Consider the following 9,124-nt stretch of genomic DNA (forward strand, 5'->3'; position numbering starts at 1 on the left):
CTCACTCTAGGCCCAGGTGAGCCCCCCCCAGGGCCCAAAGGGGGCCCAGCAGGGAGAGGGCAGTTCTGGTCCTTACTGAGGAAGACAGAGGCAAAGAAGTTATTAAATATGTTGGCTTTGTCGTCTGGCGTGACAACCAGATTTAAAATAATGGATTAGAAAAGGGATAAAATAATCCTGGTGGAAGCACAAATGCATCTTTTTTTTTAAATCATAACACAGTGTGAGCCATTATCTATGAACAGTAATACAATTACAAAGCTGTTACTGTATACAGTAATCTGATAGCCATAGAAGAACAATAAATAATTGTGTAAAAAGAAGAAAGGGATCCTATTTAACAGTACAATTTCTGGTAAATTAACTGGTGATATACTAGGGCTATTTGCAAGGAACATCTAGAACTAATATCAAAGTCTCAGTGGGCAGAGGGAAGGGAGGGAGAAGGTACACCACACAACATGTGCCTGTGGACATTATACCTTCAGAAGGCTGGGTCAAACCTAGTGCTTCTGGAATAAACTTGCCACATGTACTTCTTTCACTAGAGCACTCCAGTTATTGTCTATATACAGTGGACCAGCTGTGCCTTCCTCCCCCATCCTGTTCAATGGAAGCATAGTAGGACAGCTTCATAGCAGAGACAGCTATGACACCCAGTAAAGACTGGCTGCCATAGTACCAATGATGGTGGCACCATCAGCTGCTGCTACAGCAGTGACTATTTTTGTTCCTCCACCTGCAAAAGCATTACCCAGGGCTGCTGCTCCTCCCTCAATACCTCTCCATCCCTCGATACCTCTTCCACCCCACCCCACCTCCACCCCCAGTTGTACTGCTGCTATCCAGGTAAACCTTTCTGGGAGCATCTACATGTGCACATTTACTGCATAGTAACTGAAATTACTGTGCAGTACGGGTACGTGTCTACATATGTATGCCCATACTATGCAGTAAATATGACAACTTATGCTGACTTGAACATAAATTTGATACCTGCATTGAGGTATAAAATCTATGCTGGATTAGTTACTGTGCAGTAACACGTGTAGATGGGTTACTGCACAGTAACGCAGGGGGCCTCTCTGCTGGGTCTGCCCAGCCACTAGAGGGCCAGCCTGAGCCCAGCCCCAGGACTTCTGGGTGGCTGCCTCTCGTGGCTTCAACTTGGGGCTAAAGTTGGTCCCAAGTGCTGGCAGCTGGCTCTGGTTTCAACTTGAGACTAAAGTTAGTCTCAAGGGCTGGCAGCCATGTGGCCGGAGGCTGGAGCCACCCTCAGTGGCCACAGGGGCACATGGCAAGCTGCTCTGACCTGGAAGTAAATCTAATCCATCGCCTGCACGTGTAGATGCAGGCAGGGGTGATTGGTACCTCCTGAGTCTGGTGTGGCACAATTTGTGGTTGGACCGGGAGGAAAGCCAAAAGCCTCATATCCACTCCTATACTTCTGTGCTGTGGCTTAGTGGCCCCCTTCCCCCCACATGCCACCGGCCCGCACGGCAAAAAAACTGCTATGTCCTGAGTGGTGCTGAGTTGGGGGCCAATCTCAGGGGGGCTTATGCCCCCCCATGCCACCCTGCCAGTCACCTGTGGAAACCTGCCTCTTCCCACTTATTACAAAGTAACTTACTGCACAGTAAATTTAAGCTGGGATAAATGCATGTGTAGACATGCCCTTTGAGTTCTTTCTAGGATACCCACTCACCCATGGCAGCCTATATTCAGGAAAAATATAAGTAACTATTGGGAAGGGTTCTGTTCTAATCTGCTTACATTTTCCTTCTGTGCTTATCGCCATTCCACCTCTATCCCCAGGCACCTGCCTGTCAAATTGGATTGCTTTCCTGAGGCAAGGTGCCTACACTTTAGGTAGTGGTGTTTTGAGTGAAGACACCTACAGGGTTCATTGGTATTTAGGCATTAGTCTAAACCTGTGTCCCCTGTGCTACTCATTTTCTCACCCTAGTTGTCATTTCCTTGGTCCCACTGAACACACAAGATTTAAAGCAGGGGCAGGCAATTATTTCAGGCAGAGGGCTGCATGGGTAGCCCCACCCCTTGATAGGTGCCCCACCCCCTGGTCACCATTTTAGGATTGGAAATTCCGTCCCGTAAGCCCCAACCTTTGCCAACAGAAGTTCCTCCCCTTGCCCCAAGAAGTACTCCTTTCAGCAAGGGGTTTTGCCATCTCTGAAACAGAAAAATACCAAATTATATTCTAAAAAGCAAACATCTAAAACATTCATTAATTTGATTTCAAAAAATATTTTTGTCCTGGTTTACATGTGTTTGTGTAGTATACATAGAGGTGATTGCATATAATACCTTAACATGAAGTCTTACTCTTGAATATTGGGGGGGTATATGTTTGTGGCAGCCTGTGGGTGTGTGGGTATGTGGGGTGTGGAAGAGGGTGTGGGTGTGAGTGTGTCTGTGGGGAGTGTGGGCATGTGATGAGGGAATATGTGGGTGTCTGTGTGAATATGTGGAGTGTGGGTGGCTATGGGGTTTGTGGGGGGATGTATGTGCAGGGGAGGGTGGCTGGTCTATGTGAGGGGGTGTGGGGGTCTGTGTGTATGAAAGTGCAAGGGGGGTGTGGGTGCATGTGTATGGTAGGGTGTACATGTGGGACTCACCCTACAAACACACACACACATACAGCCCCTCCCCCCCCCCACACACACACACGTACCAGTGTGGCCCATGCTCTCTGGTTCAGCAATGAGGCCTGGAGCCACCTGGTGCTGGAGCAGTGCAGGAGTAGAAAGGCAGGGAAATGGATGGGGGTGGGATGGGACAGGGCTAGGCCCCTGGGTCCTCCTACCAGTGCCTCCTGGGTCCTAGTGCCCTTGGGTCCTGTCATCTTTGACAGGCAGCCAGGAGCAGATAAATTTTCTACATTGTTAGGAGCCCCACGGGCCTATTAGAATAGCCTGGAAAGCTGGATCCAGCTCATGGGCCGTATTTTGCCCACTTAAAGCAAAGAATGTTACAGGACAAAGGGCAGGAAATGTTTCTTCCACCAACTGGAATTTTTTATGTAACTGCATTGGTAGAAAACACCTTTTAGTTGCTTTTGGGGGCTTGGAATGGTTTCTTGTCTTGCATGATCCTTTCATTCTTAATTACACTGGAGTTTGCACATACTAGTTTATTCTATATTAAATAAGTAAATGCATTAGGACGCCTGTACACGTGCAGAGAAGCTGCTTTGACATGCTGTAATTACAGCACGTTGGAGCAGGCTCAATTAGTCGAGTCTGCTGGAGCATGGTAATTACCAGACTACAGCAGACTACAGCATCATGTGTATCAGTATCCCTGCACTGAATAATGGTGGTAGGGGTGCTTTAACTAAAGCCCATTCAACAAACTTTAGTTAAAATTCCCCTGCCTCCATTTTTCAGAGCAGGGATGCTGATACACATGACACTCTGGGCACTTTAATTAAAGCGGTTCTCAGAGCTGCTTAAATTAAAGCACCTCCACCACCACCACCTCCTGGAGCCTGTCTGTCTATAAACACCCTTAGTGCCTACATTCACTTCATCGTGAGAATTTATGGTTCACAGAGAGAGATGTGGCTTAGGTACTACACATGGTTTAAGATCAGGGCTTGGATTTATAGCAGCAGTTGATTTTACAGAACGGGTAAAGTCCCCTGACATAATGCTGCAAAGCATACATTACAACACTTTACCAAGACATCATAAGACCAGTTTATCACATTATTTCCCTAGACAACTGTTTTTCAACCTGTGGTCCATGGACCCCTGTGGGATCTGCTGACTATGTCTAAGGGGTCCACGAAAGATGACTATGATCAGTCAAAAGTATGTGAACATCCACATTTACAATTCTGTACCTCCATTCAAAATTTCCAGAGAGGTCCATGCCTCCATTTAACATTTCTTTTAGGGGTCTGCAAATGAAAAAAGTTTGAAAACCACTGCCCTAGACTGTCTTAGCTGCTGGCAAAGTAGGAAGAAGAAATTCCTCTCTGATCCAATAGCATAACTGAGGGAGGGTGACCAAGCAGCAGCCCCTGGCACTGCCAGACACCACCACAGCGGCAGCTGACCACACCACAGCAGTCAGCATGGCAACAGCTGGATCTGGTGTGCCTGACGCAGATTCCTTAGAAGTTGAGCTGCTCTACTATGCTTTTACTTGGGTCAAACTTAGAGACTCCATGTAGGCTGCATATGGGGTCCTGAAGAGCTACATATGGCAAAAGAACCAGTTTGATGATCTTTGGCTACTGCTTACATAAATTACCTAACATTCTCCATGCAGTCCAGTGATACTTAAACATTTCTCTAGATAGATGTGGAATTATTATATAGGAAGGTTCTGATTCAGAAATGTACTACTTGGGTATAGTGTAAGGAGGCATATCTCAAACTGGTGTAAATTATTATACCTCTATTATGTCAATGAAGCTATGACAGTTAACTCCAGCAGAGGACATGTCCTTAGTTATGTTGTTTATTTTGTTGCAGGGGGAAATGGAGAAAATAAAAATTTTGGTGGGTTTGCTATGGCTGACATCTCATTCCAGACCTAAGAGCTGTCCAGTTAAGTTGGCACAAAGTTTGGTGCTACTCATTGCTGCTCAGTGGGCATGTCTACATGTGCATTTACGCATGCCTAAACTTAATGTGCCTTTGCTTAAGGCACATTATGGCAATTTAGGTGCACATCTACATGTGGATGCACTAATGTGCATTAAGGCGCATTAAATTTAGACATGAATAACTAAGTTGCATTAGCGCACATGCAGATGCGTTAATGCGCACTAACGTGGTGTGTGTCCATTGACATACACCATGTTGATGTGCATTAGTGCATCTATACATGTGGTAATACAACTTAGCTAGTCACACATAAACTGGATACCTACTTTATGCGGGTATCAAACTGAGGCTCACGTAGCCTTAAATTGCCATTTTTAAGGCACATTAAGGGTGCGCGCGTGTAGACACACATCCTTAATGTGCCTTAAAAATGGCAATTTTAGGCTAAGCCAACTTAAAAGAGGCATGTTTAGATGTGCCCAGCTTTCCATTGTTTTTAAGATGTTCCAGAGCAGAAAAGGTAAGGGAGGGTGGGATACTGTTATTGAAGAGAAAAAGAGTTTTGTTTAATGACTAGTGCCTCCTGAATTCTCTTCCCAGGTCTGAAACTTCCTTGCTATGTATCCATGGGCACTTAGAGGATATCTTTGAAGTGTACATGTTTCTTTGGCTGCCTCAATGTCCAGGTGCAGTGCCAGACTTGTTGCTAAAAGCTTGATTTTCAGAGATGCTGAGCACCTACATCTCCTAATGACTATACCTGGAGTTGTGAGTACTCTGCTCCCCTGAAAATCAGGTCTTAAGGGTTTTTGCTTGGGCACCCAAAATTACTAGACATTTTTGGAAAATAATGTTTTACGGTTTCTGTCCCTCTGTGACCTCAACTACAGAAGGGGCAGAGGGGGAGGGCTCATGAGTCTTATTGATCTTCATTCACTGGGGCACTGAGATAAATTAGCAATGTTTGGGAAGCAGTTGTTAGAAGAAAGATGTAGAAAGATCAGACATCTCCCTATTATTCATTATAATAATGAGAAGGTAACTACTTCTGACAAAAGAAAACACAATTGATTCATTTTCTTCACCTTTTTAGCAGCAAGGAGCGAAATGCATTTCTAATTGGCACAGTTCAACCAACCTTCATTTCCTCCTACTGCCACACTTGCCTCCTGGAGCATCCAGTCTTCTCTCCTTTGCTTGCCACATATGAAGTATGCCTTTAGAATATTATGTTTTTAAATAAAAATCTTCTTGTTTCTTTTTCATACGTTTGTCATTTCCCCACAGATTTTTCCTCTCTTTCAAATTTTGGCCCTGTCCCGATTTCTGAGCGCTGCCATCTGGTAGTCATCATTTTCTACCACTGTGTTCTCAGACATGCAGCAGAGTGTGAGCTCGCTGTGCTCCTGCTGCTGCTATCAGCCATGCATGTCACGCTTGGCAGCCATGTTAGATTTGGGCAGAAAGCCCATCAGGACTAATACAACAAATCAACTGATTAGCAAGTAGACCTAAAGATTATGCTAGAAAAAACATTGAAGATAAATATTTAAATCTTGTAAAGCAAATAGCTCATAATAAAGATAAACAGTTCAACTTTTATTTATAAAGTATATATTTTTAAAATCTTATATTGCTATTTACTGAATAATAGAACTGTTACATGCATAGGAACCATAATTCAGCCCTTATTATTTTGTAGCTCTGGGCAGTTCTATCTATGAGAATTTTACTTATTAAATTAAATAGTGTTAGCTGTTGTTGGTTTATGGCACCTGGAATGTTAGGTAAGTATAACATAAATTAAAAGAAATACAATAAAGACATAACATTAAAATTAGTGGAACTACTTCAGTTTATACTAACTAAGGATCTGCCATAATATGAGAGAAAAATAGTGTTATTTTAAAATATGATTGTACTTGATTCAGTATTTTAAGCACTTATCTAATAATAGCCATTGTACAGCAACCTAATGAATAACATTTAATTAAAAAGCCCTTGCACATTTAAAAAAGGGGTAGAATTGCTTGTTGAGGGCACAGAAACTGTGTTAATGTAGACCACCTTAAGATGTGGCCCATTGCATTTAAAATGTTGAACTACCCTAAAATGTTGGGGTTTTTTAAAGAAACTTGTTAACAAAGTCCCATTTTTAGGTAGCATTGGGCACATCTACACAAGACATGTACTGTGGAGTTGACTAATTCGCTCCTCAGTAAACTTGTCAGCATCTACATGTGCAGGGTAATTAGGCTGGAGTACACTAATTAAATACAAGTAAATATAAATACTGTCCTGCTGCAGAGTTTTTTACTCTTCAGCAGCACATGTGTAGACTCTGACAGGGCTGGCTGGAGCACAAGTGTAGTTCAGTGTAAGGGCTGCCTGCCAGCTAGCCCCGCACTGAAAACCCCTCGTGCCCTTGCCAGCCCATCCACAGTAAGTTGAGCTGTGGGGGGAGCAGCCCTGGGGTGGCAGGCTGACCCCCTGGACCCCCTGCCCGGTGGGGCTGCTCTGACCCAGTTCAACATGCTGGGTGCATGTTCAGATGGTATGCCCAGGCCTGGGTGTACATTCAAACAGCACATTCAAACAGCACACTTCACATTAATTGCACACACAGACATATCCATTATGGTTCATTTCTGAGAGAATTACAGCTTGGGGCCTGCTCCTACCAAGATGTGCACTGACTTCCTGTATGACTCCTTGTGGGACTTAGGAACCTGTGGTGGATGCTAGTGTGACATGTAGTCTTTCAAGATCAAGAATGTCTCTGCTCTAATATATGTTTATATGATTACAGCTTTCATAATTACTTAGGCAGCCACAGCACTGAGTTTAACTTGTATATGTATTTTCCAGGCCATTTTGTAACTGCTGTCCTTTTCCAAGTATTTTCCACTGCTTTGGTATCTGGAATGGTTTCAGCATCTTAAAGTGTGTATACATAAAACCCATTAAACAGTACTGTGCTACAGCACACATAGTATCCAATATCACTGTAAAAGTAAATAAACCTGGTATAGTTGATATGGGAGAAACATGTAATGACTCATTCACCTTTCAGAAAGGGTATACATGTACACATGCTGTTTGAGCCAAATTCACCTCTGGCATCATTCCAGTTCTGTTAGAACCAGAGTAATTTGGGCTCTCCAAACTTATTCAAAAAACCCCCTAAAATAATCAACTAAGTATTAATGGACTTCCTACCCCATATGGGCAGGTGGGCCACCGCAAAACACTCTTCTGGTAAAGGTGTTGATTTATGACATAATCCAAAATGCACTGTGGCCAATGAATTTTCTTTCATTAATTTGAGTGTGTTTGGATCATGTCCTTCAAACCCCTAAATACAGCATAGCACTTTAAAATCCAAAACTAAAGTTTTTTTTATTTTATTGAGTCCTGAGCCCCATATCTGAAGCCACTGATGTAAATTGAAAATGTCCTGGTGACTTCAGTGGTCTTTGAATCTAAGTGCTGGCATATTTTTCTTCTTCAAAAAAAATTCCACTGACTTCTGAGGGAATTATTCTGAGAAAGAACAGTAAATAGGACTCTTAGCTGGCAGATTTGTGTCATTGTGATTTCTAGCTCCAAATTATTTCATGTATATTTTCAGGTGAGATACAAACTAACACCCAAACCAGATGTAGTCATGGAAAATCCTATAGCACTTCCAAAAGAGGACAGATGTTAAACTTGGTGCCCTGGTCATACACTTACTAAGGTAAAGAAATTGTGCCTACTTTAATCCTCCCTGCAGTTTCAAATGACTAATATTTTTCCACTGCCAGCCTTAAATTGTTATGTGGTGCTTGATATATTGTGCAACAACTGCAATTTGCCATTCCAGAAGTAACTGTATTGCAGCAGTGAATGAGTAATTGCTATGCATCCTTCATCTGCTTCACAGGTGTGTTGCAAAGCGTAAATTGCTTTTTGCTCCTCAGAGGATAGGAATGATACAAGTGCAATGTGTTATTTTTATTAGACTTGTTTGAAAAATATTTTGAGGGAAATGAGCAAATTTGGTGTGGGTGACATTTGCCAGAGATTCGGCCTGGGAAACTGAAGCCCTCTCTCCATTGAACCATTCACACATGGAAGTTTTGGGAAAGACCTTGTTGTGCTGTTTGGCTCTATCCCTGCCTTGAAAGCAGTCATGTAGGGTGAAGTGGTAGGTTAGACTCTCATGCTGACCTGATCCAGTTCTGTTTCTCCCATTGACTGCAACCAGCTTTCAATCTGATCCTCAGTCCTTTTATCTCTCAACTATAATTCTCAACAAAGGGTACTAGTTGGTGCCATCCATGGGTGAATCTAGGATTCTGAAAAAGGGGTGCAGCTGGTCTGGCACATCATCACATATAACACAAGGCATATTATTCTGCAGTTAAATAGGAACTAGAAGCTTTACAAATGCATTAAGCATCTAGCACTGCATTTTTCAGTCTAAGATCAAAGCAAAAACAAATACAACTCTTTGAACATGCACTCATTTTCTAATGTATACATAGTTTTTAAAAAATAACAAC

General features: G+C 42.9%; 1 long non-coding RNA gene across 6 annotated transcripts in view; it reads left to right on the plus strand.

Moving 5' to 3' along the window:
• Window positions 1–4,684, plus strand: part of LOC109296523 — a 149,376-nt gene extending 144,692 nt beyond the window's left edge. For all 6 annotated transcript variants that reach the window (XR_002096974.1, XR_002096976.1, XR_002096975.1 and 3 more), the window contains one exon: window positions 4,503–4,684. This is a non-coding gene — a long non-coding RNA (uncharacterized LOC109296523). The remainder of the gene's footprint in view (window positions 1–4,502) is intronic.
• Window positions 4,685–9,124: the final 4,440 nt, after the last annotated feature.

The sequence above is a fragment of the Gavialis gangeticus genome, unplaced genomic scaffold (genome assembly GCF_001723915.1).
Source record: "Gavialis gangeticus isolate Ggan-Ray unplaced genomic scaffold, GavGan_comp1, whole genome shotgun sequence".
Taxonomy (NCBI): domain Eukaryota; kingdom Metazoa; phylum Chordata; order Crocodylia; family Gavialidae; genus Gavialis; species Gavialis gangeticus.